Here is a 19,958-nt window from a genome sequence, read left to right on the forward strand (position 1 = left end):
ACGCAGCACTGATTTTGCAGAATTCTCGCCACAGATACATAGCCTGAATCTGCTCATAAGAAATTTTCAGATAAGCTCTAATTGAGAAACATTCTCCAATGTAAGTGGCTTATAATCTTCAGAGGAGTAAGGCCATCAGAGGGCGAGGAAATATAGAAGAATGCTCTCAGGTTAAAGGGAAATAAAGAGACACTAAATTCTAGACTGCTTCCCTTTGTTGTAAGAGGGCACCTTTTCATCTACTAGCAAAACTTGAAGGAAGTCTCAGAATTCAACGTTACTCATGTATTGGTGTTAAATTACTCATGGACAGGATTGTACTGTGGCCACATGTAGAAGAATGTATTTATGGTAGGAAATGCACAGTAAGGTGGGCGAGAGTTTGTGGGCACCATCTCAGCAATTTATCCACACAGTTTTAGGAAACAAAAAACAATCCACAGAGTATGCGTGCATTTTTCCCTTCAGGTTCAACAATTATTTTAAAATACACTAAATAAGTACACCAAAAAATTAAGTGGTTGCAGGCTTTCCTCTGATTCTTCTTCACGTACCCTGATGTTGAACACCCCTCCTGCCTCAATTTTCTGAACAAGAGAAGAGCACGAGATTTAAATTAAGGCTGATACGGGTTTTAATCTAAGATCCACTGTCTGTTTTATTTTCTATGTGACTCTTGGCAACTTATTTACTTTCTTATCCTCAGTAACCACCTCTGCAAAAGAGAAAACATAGTAGTGTTTGCATTTTAGGCTCATTCTGAGAATCAAATTAGCTAGACTATGACAAGAGAAACACAGTGTCTGGTGCAGAGCAAGCACTGAATATCTGTTAACCCCTTTAACTGACCTCTTCTGTCCTCACATGTACATCAGTAACGGCAGCTACCTCACTATTGTCTCACACCCCTAGGGGCCAGTAAGGCACTCCTCAGAAATGTGACATCACTCATCCTCTGATGTGACTCCTTTCATCTACCTCAAGCTTTGAAATTTCACAGTCTCTCGAAGAAGCATAGGCCAGTAGCCAGAGTGCCTTTTTTCATCCCTGAACTCATTTGATCCTTACAACCCCCACCCTGGGTTATACCACTGTGTCCATTTTACAGAAGAGAAAGCCTCAGGTTCTTCAAGATGTTACCTGCAGTTCTGACTGACTATAAACCCTTCCCCTGTCCGCTGCCATCCCCATCCATCCATTTTGCCCTGACCCTGCAGGAGCCAGAAAAGTAAATTAAGTAGGACAGGAGCAGAGAGGAGGGGAGAGACGATCATCCCCAGTTTCTGAAGGCAAATTCTGATCATCTGTGTTTCTACCTAAACAAAGATGGCCTAAATAATTATAGAGACTGAGCTGGGTAGAGGGAGCAATAATAGTTTCAGCCGGTGAAAGACTGAAGTTTTTATATTCTACTGAATTGCACATGTACATATCTATGAATGAAGCTCTTTTCATACCGAAAAGTGAGAGGAAAAATAGTGGACTCTACTTGACTCAGTGTCCATGATTGAGTGAGGGGAATAGCAAAACATACTGGAAGAACTATGGTAGGAAAGAATAAATGTGTTTCTTCCTTATAACCATCCCCCATCGCTCGTTCCTTTCCTTTAGCTATTCTATGTATTAGTTTGCTGGGGCTGTCATAACAACATACCACAGACCGGTTGACCAAACAACACACATTGATTTGCCCACAGTTCTGGAGGCTCAAAGTTGAAGATCAAAGTGTCTGCAGGTTTGGTCTCTTCTAAGAATTAATTCAGTCCTCAGGTTGCAGGTGACTGCCTTCTCCCTGTATCCTCATATGGTCTTTCCTCTGTCTTACACACATTCCTTGAATCTCTGTGTGTGTCTCAATTTCTTCTAACAATGACACCAGTCAGATTGGCTTAAGATCCAGTTTAAGGGCCTCATTTTAAAAATGCAATCAGCTCTTTCAAGGCCGTACCTCCAAATACAATCAGATTCTGGAGTACTGAAAGGTAAGACTTTAGTATATGAATTTTGTGGGGACACAGTATAGCCCATGACACATATTATTAGGCACTGCTTCTATACCAAGGAGTTGACACAGTGCTTTCCTAATAATAGCAGAGTGCCTGGCATATCTGATGTTTTCAGTGAAATTTAGGCAAGTACTTTACAGGCATTATATCATTTAGATCCCATACCATGTTTGGGTGTATCAATCATTACCCCATCTATAGAGTGGAAAACAGCTACAGAGATTTAGGTAAATTTCCCAAGGTCTCACAATTAAGAAGTAATTCAGCAGGAATTGTAGCACAGATATTTGTGTCTAAGCCAGCTTTCTGTATTTATGATCTAATTCATCATTGCATATCTATAGAACTGCATGATTATCTATCTCAAAACCTGGGGTTTGCAAATATCTCATTGATGAGAGATTTCTAGTTAATGTCAAATGTTTGTAACTCTGCTCTTTTTATATTTGATAAAAAATATGTGTAAAACTAATCAAGAATAAATTACATATGGTTGTGTGTATGTAAAGTTATGAATGCATATATCTTCAAACATATGGTGATATAATATGCATGTATTTATTCATAAGAATTAGCTGTTTGGTAACATGACCAAATCCTTTTCACAGTACAGTATTTGTTCTTTTGGTGAATCCTATTGTAGCTTTTTAGTTAAGGAATTAAAGAGCAATTGCATTTATTATAAAAGAAGCCTATTACTAACATTTATTGAGGGTTTTCTATGTGCCCAGGTCTTTGAACATTTATTTGGTTTCATCCTCCCTGAAAGCCTTAGAGGATTAACACCTAACAGAATATAGATGGGTCCCTGGAGAAATTAAGTCACGAGTATCTGTATCAGGGAACTTGACTGATATTTGCAGAATACCCCAACAGATCCAGAGTAAGGAGATGCAGGAAGTTGGTCCCTGACAGAAGTGAGCTGGCCACAGACTTCCAACACCCCTGAAAAACTAACTTCTGGCACCTTCCCTGAAGACAGCAGGACAGACTCTAGAATTACAAGGGAGCTCTACACCAAGTAAACAACCAGTCAGAGGTGTTAAGATGTCAGTAGTCACAGTAGAGGTTGCAATTTCAGAACCTTTAGATTGCTGACTACCAAGCTTCGTGGTCCATAGGCATCATCGAAGATGCTTATTAAAAAAATATTTGTCCCCTGAGTATCCACTCTCAGAAATTCTGTTGCATTCTGTTTTGCTAGTGCCCAGGAATTAATACACTTTATGAATTCCCCCAGGTAATTACTGGGGCAGTTAGCCCAATTCTATTTCATATTGCCAACATAGTACATTTTGAGAAACATATATTTATATTAGTGGTTCTTTAACCTGGCTTCCTATTAGAATCAACTAAGGAGTTTTGTGTTTTCTATTTTTAATTATTTATTTATTTTAACTATCTTTGCTGTGGCCCATACTCCAATTCTCAGTTAATTGGTCGAGGATGAGGCTTAGGAATTAGGCAATTTTAAAGTTCCCAGAATGTTTCCAAAGGTTACCCAAGAAGCAGGGCCTGACAGTAGTTTCCCAGATGCAATATAATAGAGTCAGGAAGATCTCACAGACCAAACTGATTCTTGAAAAGAAGGCATTCCCATTAAAACACTGCCATTGAAAATTATTTTCTCCAGGTTAGGTGTTTTCTCCAACCTCCAAAATATGATAGTGTTATACTTAAAAATATCAATTTAAAATTATTATAATGCAAAAAGTTACAGAAATATAGACAGTTTTTTCTTTTTTTAACTAAAAGGGAACTTGGTGAAAAGGGGCTTCAAAGAAATTGAAACTGTCCAGAGGAGATTATCACAGAAAATCACAGAACATGACAAGAATTTGTAACATTTGGAAAGTTCTTATGTTGTGCCCGGCTCTATGCTGAACAGTTAATGTACATAACATTATTTAATCTTTACAATAATACCAAGATGTGTGCATCATTATTGAACACATTTTTATAGCTAAGAAAAAATGACAAAATTCACAGAGAATATAAAATGACCAAATGGGACTAGACCTCAAGGTTCATGATGTCAGATCAGTGGTCTACTTATTGTAAGACATTATCACTGCACACTATTCCCAGATAAATGTGAAGAATTTTTCCTTGGGAAATAACAGTTGAGCTGTGAGATTCCAGGTGTGATGAAAAAAATTGATAGGAATCAAAGTGACAGAAAAGAAGTGATCATGGGATGTGAAAGCCATGAAACAAGACTCTTGTAGCCCAAATGAGAAACCCACATCCCTTACCATAAACTCCTGGAAAGAACCCATCCCCTTGGAATCCAAATTCCTGCAGGGTATGTAAGAGACATACCGGTTTCCTGATTCTTGCTTTATTTTTTTTTTCTTCCACTACTTTATTTAAATTCAAGTTAGTTAACGTATAGTGTAGTATTGGTTTCAGGAGTAGAATTTAGTGGTTCATAACTTACATATGATACCCAGTGCTTATCCCAACAGGTGCCTTTCTTAATGCCCATCACCCATTTAACCCATCCCCTCACCCACCCTCCCTCCATCAACCCTCAGTTCTCTATAGTTAAGAGTCTCTTATACTTTGCCCCCCTCTCTGTTTTTATCTTATTTTTCCTTCCATTTCCCCGTGTTTTGTTTCTTAAGTTTTGTTTTGTTTCTTAAATTCCATATTGACTGAAATCATATGGTATTTGTCTTTCTTCTGACTTATTTCACTTATAATAATGCACTCCAGTTGCATCCAGGTCATTACAAATAGCAAGATTCCACTTTTTTTTTTTTTTTTTTTGGTGGCTGAGTAATATTCAACTGTATATACATACCACATCTTCTTTATCGATTATCAGTCAATGGACATTAGGACTCTTTCCATAATTTGGCTATTTTTGAGAATATTGCGGTAAACATTGGGGTGCATGTGTCCCTTCAAGTCAGTATTTTTTATCCTTTGTATAAATACCTAATAGTACAATTTCTGGGTCATAGGGTGGTTCTTTTTTTAACTTTTTGAGGAACCTCCATATTGTTTTCCAGAGTGGCTGCACCAGGTTGCATTCCTACCAAAAATGTAAGAGTGTTCCCCTTTCTCTGCATCCTCACTAACTTCTCTTGTTTCCCGAGTTCTTCAATTTAGCCATTCTGACAGGTATGAGGTACCTCATTGTGGTTTTGATTTGTGCTTTTCTGATGATGAGTGTTAAGCATATTTTACGTGTCTGTTAGCCATTGGTATGTATTCTTTGTAGAAATGTCTGTTCATGTCTTCTGCCCATTTCTTAACTGCATTATTTCTTTTTGTGATGTTGACCTTGACAAGTTCTTTACAGATTTTGGATACTAGCCTTATATCCCATATGTCACTTACAAATACCTTTTCCCATTCTGTCATTTGCCTTTTATTTTTGTTCATTGTTTTCTTCACTGTGCAGAAACTTGTTATCTTGATGAAGTCCCTGTACTTCATTTTTGCTTTTGTTTCCTTTGCCTCTGGAGACATGTCTAGCAAGAAGGTGCTCTGGTTGAGGTCAAAGAGTTTGCTGCCTGTGTTCTCCTCTAGGATCTTGATGGTTTCCTGTCTCACATTTAGGTCTTTCACCCATTTCGAGTTTATTTTTGTGTTCAGTGTAAGTAAGTGGTCCAGGTTCATTCTTCTGCATGTCAACATCCAGTTTTCCAATCACCATCTGTTGAAGAGACTTTTTTTCATTGGATATTCTTCACTACTTTTTCAAAGATTAGACAACCGTATGGTTGTGGGTCTATTTCTGGGTTCTCTATTATGTTCCATTGATCTATGTGTCTGTTTTTGTGTCAGTACCCTACTGTCTTGATGATTACAGCTTTGTAATACAGCTTGAAGTCCGAAACTGTGATGCGTCCCACTTTGCTTTTCTTTTTCAACATTACTTTGGCGATTCAGGGTCTTTTCTGGTTCCATATATATATTTTTAATTTTTTTAATGTTTATTTATTTTTGTGTGAGAGAGAGACAGAACATGAGCAAGGGAGGAGCAGAGAGAGAGAATTCAAAGTAGGCTCCAGGCTCTGAGCTGTCAGCACAGAGCCCAATGCAGGGCTCTAACTCAGGAACTAGGAGATCATGACCTGAGCCGAAACTGGATGCTTAAACAACTGAGCCACCCAGGTGCCCTGGGTTCCATACAAAATTTAACATTGTTTGTTCTATCTCTGTGAAGAATACCAGTGTTATTTTGATACAGATGACACTGAATGTGTAGATTGCTTTGGGTAGTATAGACATTTTAATAATACTTACTTCCAACCCATGAGCATGGAATGTTTTTCCATTTCTTTGTGTCTTCTTCAATTTCTTTCATAAGTATTCTATAGTTTTCAGAATACAGATCTTTTATATCTTTGGCTATATTTATTCCTATGTATCTTATGTTTTTTGGTGCAAATGTAATTGGGATTGATTCCTTCATTTCTTTTTCAGCTGCTTCATTATTGGTGTATAAAAATGCAACAGATTTCTGTATGTTGATTTTATATCCTGCAACATTGCTAAATTCATGTATCAGTTTCAGCGATTTTGGGGTGGAGTCTTTTGGTCATTCTACATAGAGTATCTTGTCTGCAAAGAGTGAAATTTTGACTTCTTCCTTCCTGATATGGTTGTCTTTTACTCTTTATTGTTGTCTGATTGCTGGAAATCCAGCAATCCAGTGCAATGTTGAACAACAGTGGTGACAGTGGACATCTCTGTTGTGTTCCTGACCTTAGGGGGAAAGCTGTCAGTTTTTCCCCATTGAAGATGAAATTAGGTGTGGATTTTTTGTATATGGCCTTAATGATGTTGAGGTATCTTCCTTCTATCCCTACTTTGTTGAGGATTTTTATCAAGAAAGGATGCTGTATTTTGTCAAGTGCTTTTTCTGCATCTATTGAGAGGATCATATAGTTCTTATACTTTCTTTTATTAATATGGTGTATCACGTTGATTGATTTGCAGATAGTGACCCAACCCTGTAGCCCAGGAATAAATCCCACTTGATCGTGGTGAGTAATTCTTTTTTTTTATTTTAATGTTTATTTATATTTGAGAGAGAAACAGAATGCAAGTAGGGGAAAGGCAGGGAGAGAGGGAGACACAGAACCCAAAGCAAGCTGCAGGCTCTGAGCTGTCAGCAGAGTCTGATACAGGGCTCAAATCCACTAACTGTGAGATCCTGACCTGAGGGGCAGTCAGCTGCTTAACCGACTGAGCCACCCAGGCGCCCCTGAATAATTCTTTTAACGTACCATTGGATTACATTTGCTTGTATCTTGTTGAGAATTTTTGCATCCATGTTCATCAGGATTATTGATCTGTAATTCTTTTTAGTGGGGTCTTTGTCTGGTTTTAGAATTAAGGTGATTCTGGCCTCATAGAATGAGTTTGGAAGTTTTTCTTCCATTTCTATTTTTCGGTACAGTTTTAGAAGAATATGTATTAACTCTTCTTTAAATGTTTGCTAGAACTCCACTGGGAAGCCATCCTATCTTGGACTCCTGTTTGCCCAGAGATTTTTGATTACTGATTCAGTTTATTTGCTGGTTTGGGGTCTGTTCAAATTTTCTATTTCTTTCTGTTTCACTGTTGGTAGTTTATATATTTCTAGGAATTTATCCATTTATTCCAAATTGCCCAATTTGTTGGCATATAGTTGCTCATAAAATTCTTTTAAAATTGTTAGTATTTCTGTGGTGTTGCTGTTGATGTCTCCTCTTTCATTCATGATTTTATTTGTTTGGGTCCTTTCTCTTCTCTTTTTGATAAGTGTGGCTAGGGGGTTATCTGTTTTGTTAATTTATTCAAAGAACCAGCCTCTAGTTTCAATGATCTATTGTACTGTTTGTTTTTTTTTAATTTCTATGTTATTTATTTCTTTCTAATCTTTATTATTTCCCTTCTTCTGCTGGTTTTAGGCTTTATTTGCTGTTCTTTTTCCAGTTTCTGTAGGTGTAACATTAGGTTGTATATTTGAGACTTCTCCTGCTTCTTTAGGAAGGCCTGTATTACTACACACTTCCCTCTTATGACCGCTACATCCCAAGGGTTTTGAACTCCCATGTTTTCATTTCCACTTACTTCCATGTATTTTTTTTTTATTTCATCATTAATTTTCTGGTTAATCATGAATTTTCTAGTAGGATGTTCTTTAACCTCCATATATTTGTGGCCTATCCTAATTTTTTCTTGTGGTTGACATCCAGTTTCATAGCATTGTGGTCTAAAAATATGATCTCAGTCTTTTTGTACTGGTTGAGGCCTGATTTGTGACACAGTATGTGATCTATTCTGGAGAATGTCCCATGTACACTCAAAAAGAATGTGTATCCTGATGCTTTAAGATGAAAGGCTCTGAAAATACATCTGTTAATTTCATCTGGTCCAGTGTGTCATTCAAAGCCATTGTTTCCTTGTTGATCTTCTGCTGAGATGATCTGTCCATTGCTTTAAGTGGGCTGTTAAAGTTCCCTACTCTTATTGTATTATTACCAATGAATTTCTTTAAGTTCGTTATTAACCTACTATATTTGGCTTCTTTCATGTTGGGGGCATTAATATTATGAATGTTAGCTTTATTGTTGGATGATCCTTGCTTTATTTTTGTTCTAGATTCATCTTTTGCTTTGCCACAGTTTAGGTGTGCCAAACACTATAGCCAGTACTGAGAACATACATTGCAATCACTATCCATATAGTCACCTACATAACCAAGAGGAATTGACATATACATGAAAGCAATGGAGTGTTTATATTAAGTGCTATGAGCAAAGTAATTTTTGCTCAGGAGGGATGACAAAATTGGAGGGCTTAAGGGAAGAAGGTAGGAAAAAAATACATGAAGCAAAGAAAGAGAGAAAATGATTTCAGAAACATAAAAGAGCTATAGGGGAAAAACCTTGAGTACTGAAAACAGGTGCCTGAAATATACTTCCACAGAGAATCCACCCACCCCTTGCCATTTCCTCTTGACTTTTTGTCCTGAAAAGATAAAGAACCAATCACTTGTTAAGCCTTACTGATGACATATAGTGAACCTTCCCTTCCTCGTACATCCACTCAATCCTTCAGAAAATTCCCAGTGGGCAAGGAGTGCTTTTTAAACCACCTATTTTCCTCTGAGTGCTATTATCATGGGCCAATTTCTTTGAAAGTGTTTCCGAAAAAACATTATCTACTAACTAATAGGGACCTGTGGGTGAGTAACAGAAGTCCTGTAGCAGCTGTTGACCAGTCCTGCAAGTACACAATGCATATGCATGTGTTTTTCTCTTTCAGTCTGAATGTTATTTTCTGGGGAAAAAATGTATTTATATAGACTTTTTTTTCTCCCCCAGATCAGTTGAGTAGCTCTCTTCTTCTATTCTAGGGAAACATTTCACAAGTTATTCCTGTTAGGTTGAGGTATTGGAAGAGATAGGAAAAGTAGAAATTCTATTCTCCTTTAATCCATCCCAAGACTTCTGCCATGGGGCACAAAGCCCCAAAGTGTTTGCTATTCAGCTGTGAATGGTTCAGCGAATCTACTCAGAAAACATACATCTCTTTATACATCTTCTATTTCACTATATTTTCATTTTGATTGATTTTTATATTTCTTTCTGAACTTTATAACTTGGAGATAAAACAAGCTTGGCACTGACCACTTGATATTAAGGAATGTACTGAACACTTGCTCTTAACAGAAAATTGGATCCGTGATGTGACTATTTCTATTTAATGTCAGGTAGTCACAACTTGTTAAGACCTGCTTTTCTTAAAGCTCTGAAATTGCACTTACAATGAAAATTCATTTTCAATGTTTGGTGTATGCTTACAGCAGGACTTCATCTGTAAATTACCTGTAATTTTCTTTTACTAGACTGGTTTCTAATATGAAATAGTGATACTTTAATATAGTTTGCTTGAATTTACATCGATATGAATTAATAAAAAATAACAGTAACTGAATGATGTCTGTAGTCTAGTCAACAGTATCATACCAATGTCACCCTCCTGGCTTTGATATTGATAAGTTACCTTAGATGTTACCATTGGGGAAGCTGAGGGAAGGGTACATGGGACTCTGTATTAGATGTAAAAATTTCTGTGAATCTATAATAATTTCAAATTCAAATTTAAAACAGCAGTAAAAGGAGGAAACAGAGAGTACTAAAGAGTATCAAATATGCTTAAAAAATTAAATTTGGGTTCCTGGCTCCACCACAAGAGCTGACTTTGGGATAATTATTTGATTACTCAAACCCTCATTTTATTCATCTTTAAAATGGTAGCAATAGTCTCCAATGTACAATTAAATAAGAAAAATTCTCCAATGAACCTTTGCTTGAAGAAGCTACTAAAAGTGTGATAAGCTGTTAGTGATACAAGATAAAATCAACAATAATAACAAGAAAATCTGTGCTGAATTACTTGTGTTTAAGTGTTTATACTACACATCCTGGGTCTTAGGCAAAAACAAAACAAAACAAAACAAAACAAAACAAAACAAAACAAGTTTTAAGGTAACCTGACCCTTAGTCCCTCTACATCTCTGAAATCCCTCCCCATCTGTGTCCCTTTTCTATGGCTTCGGGGTGACTGGAGCATACATAACTTATGCCAGGAAAAGGGATTTAATTTTCCTTGGCTTTCTCTCCTCATCATAATACCTCCCTGTTAACCACAGGGTTAAGATCTGGACCTGTTGGCTAAAAAGATTACCACTCCAAGGCCCTTTGATATGGTACAGGATGATCCTTCAAATTCCCTTTTACAATTAAGGCAGATAACCCGTTGTAATTAAAGTAAACAATCTACTGGATATCATCTTTTGCAATGAAAGCAAGCTTTCATAATCCTGAAGAGTTAGGAAGCCACAATTCTTTTTTCCTTGTAATGGTAGAATATTGCACTTTCAATCACCAGTTGGAGAAGGACACTGAAGTTTCCTGATTGTTTTTTTTTTTAACTTGTTTCTTATATGATATTGAGTATGCCAGTGCATTCCTAACGAGTATCATCATTATAGACAGATTTCTCTGAAAAGTACTTCTGAAGCTGTATTGCATGCTAACAAGGAACACCAGCCTCAATAAATGGTCTAACATCTATCCTATAAATGACATTTTTAAAAATTTTATGTGCTAATGCAAACATGTATAGCATCCTTAATTTCTGTTTTAAAGAAGTCATCCCTTACAGAAGAATGGATCCCTGCTCTTCATTGTCTCAGTGGAATTTTATGTCTCTGGGTAGAATTTCCATGTCATTGTTTTCATCTTATCAAATTCTCAGCAAAGTGTTCACAATCAGGTATGGGCCAGTGGTTGGAAGTTGAAATTGATGTGACTCCGAGATGCATATGTTCTTGTCAGTTATGTGCAGATCAATTCTAAATGCATATTTTGGGCCTTGATTTCTGTAAGTGTTCTACACGCTTTGACAACTATCTCCCGAAGTTTTAACTGCGAGGAATGTTGATGAATAAAATGATAGCTCCCGCATGAACAAAAGAATGCTGATGACATAATGTATGACCTGATGAACACTTATGATCTTCTCAGAGGCCTCGTAGAAAGGCTGAGGTTCCTGGAAAAAAAGACTTATCGGGTACAAGAGGCTGGTGCACAAGTCTTATACAGTGATAAGGGAAAATAAATCTTTTTTCTGGTAACTAACAACTTTAACAATATAACAGAATCACATTTTCGAGACTGTGCATAACTTTGATTGATTTTGAATGAAGCCAGCCAAGTCACTATGATGTAGAAATGTATGCAAAATCGAAACCTAGACATCCGTGCCTGTTTCCTGACTGGTATCAAATAAGATATTTAGCGCCTAAGTCCACAATTCCACTGGTGAAATGAGGGAAATTAAAAAAAGCTGTGCCAGCTTTTGTGTGGATGAAAGGTTGCCATGCTTCAAAACTGTTCCACATCACTTATGGTATGACTGAAGCTACACTACTTTTCCCCAAAATTATATTGAATTGGCTACCTACCAAATTGATTAGACTGTAATTGTCAGTGTATTTTTCCTTTACCATCCCTTCTTTGTCTTTAGAGCCAAAGGATCATATAAGAACTGGAAGGTCCTTAAAGGGTTCGAATATCAGGCAGGCTCCTCTTATGTGTCAACTTGGCTGGTCCACAGTGCCCAGATATTTGGTTGAACATTATTCTGGATGGTTCTTTGAGGTTTTTTGTTTTTGTTTGTGATGAGATTAACATTTAAATGAGTAGGCATTGAGTAAAGCAGATTGTCCTTAGAATGTGGATGAGCTTTATCCAATCAGTTGAAGGCCTTACTAGAACAAAGACTTACCTCCCCTGAACAAGAAGGAATTTTGCCAGAAGACTGCCTTTAGATGCAAACCACAACTCTTCCCTGAGTCTTGAGCCTGCAGATTTTAATTCACTAAGTCTTCAAAATTATGTGAACTAGCTCCTTAAAGTCAACCTCTCTCTTTCTCATTCTTTTCCCCCTCCTCTCAATAGATAGATAGATAGATAGATAGATCATATTAGTCTTGTTTCTTTGGAGAACCCACACTGATAGAGAATGCTTCAAAGCTCTGTATCCACTACAGCAGAAATTAAAGGAATTGTTTACCTGGCACACTGCTAAAGATGAGAATACATGTTATAACCCAAACACTTGGCCTGATATACATCTTAGTATTTCTCCTTTCAGAGCACAATTCAAACTCCTTAATAAATATATGGTCTCATTACAACCTAGTCTCACATTGTCTTTGCAAACTTATTTCCCAAGGACCTCCATATTATAGATGTGCTTCTGCCTGTCTTCTCAGCCCCAAATATTCTGCTAGGTGCCCTAGGTTTTATTTTCAAACTCTACAGATGTGGGGACTAGATGAATGGGTGAAACTAACTTTAACTAGAGAAGGCCTATTTTCATATGCCTTGATTTTTTTTTTTTTAATATGCCTGTCATTTGTGAAGAAAGATTCCTGCCATCTTTCATGTGGGTGCTGTGGAAAACCTATCTACACTGAACTGAAGTTCACAAAGTAAATCCAGCTTCATGACTTTCTTCATTTGTTTACAAATTCATTTTCTGTTATCTCCCAGTTTAACTCAATCTTTGCCTGCAAAGTATTTGTTGGGTAAATAATGTCTCACAGTCTCTCAGAATTGAAGTGGATTATAGCGCCTGACTGGCTCAGTCATTTGAGTGTCCCATTCTTGATTTCAGCTCAGGTCATGATCTCAGGGTCATGAGTTGGGGCCCCATGTTGGGGTCCTTGCTGAGCATGGGGCCTGCTTAGGATTCTCTCTCTCCCTGTCTCTGTGCCCCTTCCCTGCTCAATCTCTCTTTCTCTCTCTCTCTCTTTAAATAAATAAATGAACTTAAAACAAGAAAGTATTTGCTGACTTTTCATGAGGAAAATAAGTGCCTCACAAGGCCACTTAATAGGGCATTTTGTTCTAAACTAATTTGTGTGTGTTGTGCAAGCAACTAGATAGCGATGTTTTTCTGTGTAACAACATGTGTGCTGTTTTTCAAAGGAGGGCTGAAGATGAGAAGGGTGGTTTCTCAATTCCAAAATACCTGAAAGTTCAGATTTTATATTTATTTTATTGAAAATGCAAGTGAACATTTGCATGTTTGCAATAAAAAAAATGTCCGTGGGTTAAATTACAGCTGGCAATGTACAATTGAAGTAGATAATAACATTCTTTCTTGTAAACTGATATGATACATAGATTTGGGGATGAGCAAGGATGGCAACTCTTATGTAAGATCCCTGACATTAAGAAATATGAAGGGGGGCATTTTTTTTCAGGTTGTCAGTCCATGTAGAGAAATCACCACACAAATTTATTTACTTTCTTTCTTTGGCCAAAAATAATAAACAGGAATATTGACCACTGTCTTCATCATTTAGCTAACGAAAAAAGTTAAGAATGCCAAATTTCATGAAAGATATGTAACATTGTACCGTTTTTGAGTACTAATTGTGTACACGGTGCTCTGTAGCGAGCTCTCTGTTGATATTTCTTTATAATTTATCTGCACAGTAGCTCTGCAAGAGACAAATATTCTTCAAAGAGACAACTGTCATAGAAGTATTATAATGGGACTTCATTGAGTAAGTGCCCCTTCCTTGAAAATGCTTGGCTTCATTTGATTCACTGAAAACCCTAGCAGGTATGTAGCAATATGCCATTTTACAAATCAATAAATCAAGGCTCAGAGAAGTTTAAAAGCATTGCTCATTCACAGCTTCATTTAAAAATAATATTTAGAAACTTTTTGTTTATTTATTTTCTTTTGCCTGGTGTGTACCAAGCTTTGTCTTACAAAGAACAGAGAGTATGGAGAATCCATGACCTTTAGAATCAAGCAGGGGAGACAAGTGTTGAGCAAGTATCCCTGTAACAAACGAAAATTGAAAAGTTGACAAATTTGCTATGAAGGAAAGGAACAGTACTGTATGAGAGCAGGTAAACGTGATCTTAATGAAACTTAACCAAACCCCCCGGGCCATGGGAAGGCTTTCCCCCACAATAGTGTCACTAAAATGAGGCATAAAAAATAAAAATCCAGGGGTGCCTGTCTGGTTCAGTCAGTTAAGCATCTGACGCTTGACTTTAGCTCAGGTCACGATCTCATGGCCTGTGAGTTCAAGCCCACTTGGGGCTCCATGCTCACAGTGTAGGATTCTTTTTCTCCTTTCTCTGTCTCTCTCCCTCTCTCATTCAAAATAAATAAATAAGCTTAAAAATAAATCCAAATGTTCGGGTGGGAGCCAAGACAGGTTAGAGCCATGCCAAAAGTTTACTGTAAGTCATTAGAGATTTATTTTATGGTTTGGAAAACAAACAAAGTAAAGCAAGCAAACAAAAAACTTAGCAGACCTTAATGGTCCACTTCAGTGGACCTTTTTTTTTTTTTTTGAGAGAGAGAGAGCATAAGTGGGGGAGAGGCAGACTGAGGGAGACAGAGGATCTGAAGCGGCCTCTACACTGACAGCAGAGAGCCCAATGCAGGGCTTGAACTCATGAACTGTGAGACCATGACCTGAGCCAAAGTCAAACACTACACCGAGTCACCCAGGTGCCCCTCCCCTTTAGTTCTAATAGAGATTATACTTTTAGATAGAGCAGCAAAAAGCATAAAATATTTAAAGGTTGAAGGCCAGAATTCTTTTCTCATCACATGTGAGAACTCATGGGCTGCCCGCTCCACTGCCCATCAGTGAAGACCTCTGGGCAGTGACAAAGCTCACCAATTTCACCAATGCACATTTTTCATTTTCACTCATGCCTTCTTTTCCCCCTCTGCTGAGAATCTTATAGCTCATCTCAATCTTGGTAAGTAAATATCTGGCACTCCATCCCCAAGTCTAGAACAAAGAAGATGCATGTTGACATTTTGATGCTGGTCAATAGTTTCACAAAAAAATAGTCAAGATATCTTCAAAAAACCCTATGCCATAAACTTCCCTTAAATGAAAATGCCAGCTGAACTGGTTTCATTCTTTCTAAGCAAAGCTATTCAAAAGGTGCAGGGCATCAGAATGGACCACCTGGGCTGAGCTGTTAAAAAACAGCAGGAAATATAGGAGGTCAGAAAGAATAAAAGCAAGGTATTCACCATTGCCATAACCAGCAACATGCCCCCGTGGGTTAACCTTTCCCGAGGTTCTGACCCCACTCTGCCTGGAGAAGTTTCCCTTGCAAATGAAAGCTACCTCTGATCCTGGCTGTAGCAATAGAGATATATCTTTGGGTAAGATCCAGGAGGTAATGAAATAAGGAATCATAAATTCCATGGGTGCTTATGCCTGCTAACAGAGAAAAATACTGGAGCCTCTGAGTGTTGCAACTGTTTCCATCTGTTCTCTTTATGTGTAACTGATGTAAGAAATTAGTGACTGCCAGAAGTCACTTGGTTTGCAATTACAGTGTTTCATGATATTAGTATAAAGTAGGAAAATGAGATACTCTATTCTAGAATGGAAAGCACAAATGAAGGTGAAAGCCACTTTTGAGATCCTATATCACTTCTGGCATCCTTTGTCATTACCTAAAGAACGGGATATTCTCACTTTACTTGCAGAGCATATGGAAAATCCCAGAGAACCTGCTGATAAAATATGAAGGAAACTTACACAAAAACTCCTGAATTCCCACAATGGGTCACAGGAGTGGCTTTATTTGTCTCCTATGGGTCAAGTGGTTAGGTGAAATAGAGCTTAAAAATTACAAAGCCAGTCCTGTAACAAATTAAACTTTGACCCCCTAGTGCTTGTTCTGTGTCAAAATGAGGCACTCGAATATTCATCCTTGTTTTTAGTCTGGCTCTGGTAGGTCACACATTCTGAAGTTCTGACTTTCATTAAGCCTCCCAGCCAGCAATATAACCTTCATGTTAATTCAGTGCAACCCTGGGTAAGGTGTTTGAGTAAAATGAGAGTCAGAAAAATGATCTGCAGAATGGGTTGATGAATCAGTGCCCTGGATAATGCACAAAAACAATGGTATGGTAAGAAGACACAGAAGCTGAGAATACTCTTGGTAAAACAAACACTTGCAAATATAACTAGTCAAAAAACAAATACTGTGTCTCTTAAAGCACAAGTGTAATACAGAGTTCTCTGTACAGAATATTCTTTAGTCAACAATGAAAGAAAAATAAAAATCCACAAGACAAGCAACCGTTTTAAATAAATATCTTATCTGTGGGTGGCAGTGGATTTTAGCAGAAAATGTATGCATCTTGGAGAAAGATGGATATGAGTTTGAATGCCCAATCTGTCACTTACTAGCTGGATGACTAAACAAATCCCCTAACTTCTCAAAGTCTAAAATTCCCAATTATAAACTAGAAGTCATTCCAACTATCTCATTATACCACAGTGAAAATTATATGAATTAATGAATGTAAAATGCTGGCATGCAATAGTTGATTAATAAATGCTAGTCCGTTCTTCAAACCATCCACACCTTATATTTTAGTAAGATTTATTGTTTGGAGGGTCACTGGAAATCTAACGAAAGCTATCTTATAAAAATTGTAGACACCTACAACTTGCCTTGCCTTTCTGAAGGTTTACAGATGACATCCATGCATTTCCCATGAGCCCCTGGCTTATATACAGTTAAAAGACCCAAAGAAGGTTAAGGGCAGGATGCCCATTTAGGGTGTTCTAAAAATTCTTGAGACAAATTAAACAAAAACTAACAGAATGTATTCCATTAAAATACTCAGCAAAGAATATTTCTTGGGAGTCTAGTTGTATGGCAACTATCACTTCCTTTCTGAAACGAACTACTAGGAAGTAAGATTACAACAAAAGAAACCAGATGCATGTATTTGCAACAAAACATTTTGTTCTGCTGCACTTAGATTAGTGTTATCAAAGTTATGATTATTGGCTTGCATTCTTGAATGTAGCACCCCCCTGCTTCTGAATGCACAGAGCATCTGGAAATGATAGAGAACTGTGGGACCATAAAATCAGACACTTGGGAAATTCGTACCCTTGAACTCCTACACCAATATATGGTCTTTTGTTAGTTTCTGAAGAAATATTCACCTCTGAGGCCTTTAGACATTAAAAAACATTTTGTTGCGTGTGGTTCCTTATCTAGGGCATCTAGTAATGTAAAAATCCCTTCAATCATTTTCTTTTGAGTTATTATGAAAACAAGTATGGGAAAAAATAAGCCCATATTTATATACAACCTAGTTTCACATTTATTACAATGAGTAACTATATTGTTAATAGCTAGAATTACTGTAGTTTTGCAAAAGGTACTAACTTGAGACTTCATAGAGGATTATTTGTAACCATCCTTTTGAATCAAATGTTTCCTATTTATCTTAAAATATGAAAACGTTTTCTTTCAGAGTTCCTGTTTTTAACAAAGCTTTGATATTCCTTAAAATCTCATAAATTTAGTTGTGCATTTTAACATATGGTGGAACTAAAACAACCATAAAGAAGTCTTCGGAAAAGAAAGACATGAATTCGCTTCATATTAGGTAAACTGGGGTCATGCATATCAAGTGTAGGGAAAATATGTAATGAAAATCAGTGACATAAAATAAAACACTTTGTCTTTACTCATAAGGAAAATATAAAAGTTGAAATAATTTCACTCTCAATTTTTTGGTCAGGTTGGTTATAGAAGATGGGATGTGGGGCACCTGCCTGCCTCAGTCAGTCAAGCATGCATCTCTTGATCTCAGGGATGTGAGTCTGAGCCCCACGTTGGGCATAGAGACTACTTTAAAAAAAAAAAAAAGTAAGCTAAGATGTTCATGATTCTATTGCATCTTTAAGAGTTGGTAGTAGGGGCACCTGGGTGGCTCAGTCGGTTAGGCAGCCAGCTTTGGCTCAGATCATGATCCCATGGTTTCTGGGCTCGAGCCCCACATCAGGCTCTATGCTGACAGCTCGGAGCCTGGAGCCTGCTTCGGAATCTGTGACTCCCCCTCTCTGTCCCCTTCCCAGCTCATGCTCTGTCTCTGTCTCTCAAAAAATAAATAAACATTAGAAAAATTAAAAAAAAAAAAAGAGTTGGTAGTAATGCTGTGTGGGGACAGACTATAACTACACCTATATGGTGAGCATTGTGTAATGCATAGAATTGTCTAATCACTACATTGTACACCTGAAACTAATAATATTTTATGTCAACTATACTTCCATAATAAAAATCGTTTAAAAAAGGAGTTGGTGTCGCATATAGAATGGCAGAAAGCATGACATTCGTAGTCCATAGATATTTTGACAAAGAAGTGTTTTGAACATAGTCATTTTTAATATGTGCTCCTCACAGTGATGACGGTATTGCGCTACAAAGGGTCACTGAATGGAAAAAGCCAATTCTTACTGGAAAACCCAGTTTCCCATTGAGAAATGAAGCCCCTCACCACACCTTTTATCTCCCATGTTGTGGGTGGCAGATTTTGTTCTGCACTGATCTCTTAATTTGCAAATTAAATTTAAATGTGCATCTCTCTAAGGGTGCAGAAACATTTGTAGATAGGAGCTGAGTATTCCTTCTAAGGGCATGCATATGCTCTCCAACAGGTATGGTCACAGACAGCAGGTATTAAAAGCAATACAAAAATCCACCCACCTGTGCTCCCCTCCTGAAAAAGTTCTGAAGAATTTGAAGTCTCAGAATATTTCAGATGCAGGGGTTGGTGTGATGGAAGCTCTAAGCCCACTATGTCAACTATCTCTGCTTTTCCTTCAGCTTCAGCTGTATTCTTCATCTATTCGTATTGATTTCGGCACATAGCATATATATGGAACACTTATTATATGGTAGGGCCTTTGGTAAGAACCATGGACTCAAGGATGGATAAGAGATAACTTACATTCCCCATAGGAAGTTACAACTTTGTGTCGGAGGACTTACAAACAGATGTTCAGAGTCTGGGATGGTAACAGTTCTGATGGAGGTGGGCAAATTGCATTGTGAACTCAAGAAAGGGGCTAAATAACTCAGCTAGGGAAGGATTCGGGTTTTGGAAGACTTGCAGTGGAAGTGAAATAATTAAATGTCCATCTCTGCTATAAGGGAGGTTCCCCTGGAAGACCCAGCTAACATTGTCTACTCTGGAGAAATTTATTATCTCCACTGCCACCCCACCATCAATCTATAGACAATGTTATCGCAGTTTTGCCAAGTTGATGGTAGCCTCTCTAATGACTAGCACACAGCGAATAATATGCACTCCCTCCTGGGGATGGGGGGGTGGGGGGTGGGAAGAGGGGAGGTTAGGGAGACCATCCTGTAATAGAATACATCTGAGTTAAATATTTAAGAATAGGAATTGGCCAGATAAGAAAACAAGGGAAGTGCATTTCAGAAAGAGGCTCTAGTGAACTGAGCATGTCCTGTCTTTTTGGCTCAAAAAATGTGGCTAAAGTCGTGTTTCTCTGTAGGGAAATGTTGATTCTCATTGAGCAGGATTTATTAAAGG

The sequence above is a fragment of the Puma concolor genome, chromosome E2, assembly GCF_028749965.1.
Source record: "Puma concolor isolate L17-30 chromosome E2, mPumCon1.1.hap2, whole genome shotgun sequence".
Taxonomy (NCBI): Eukaryota; Metazoa; Chordata; class Mammalia; order Carnivora; family Felidae; genus Puma; species Puma concolor.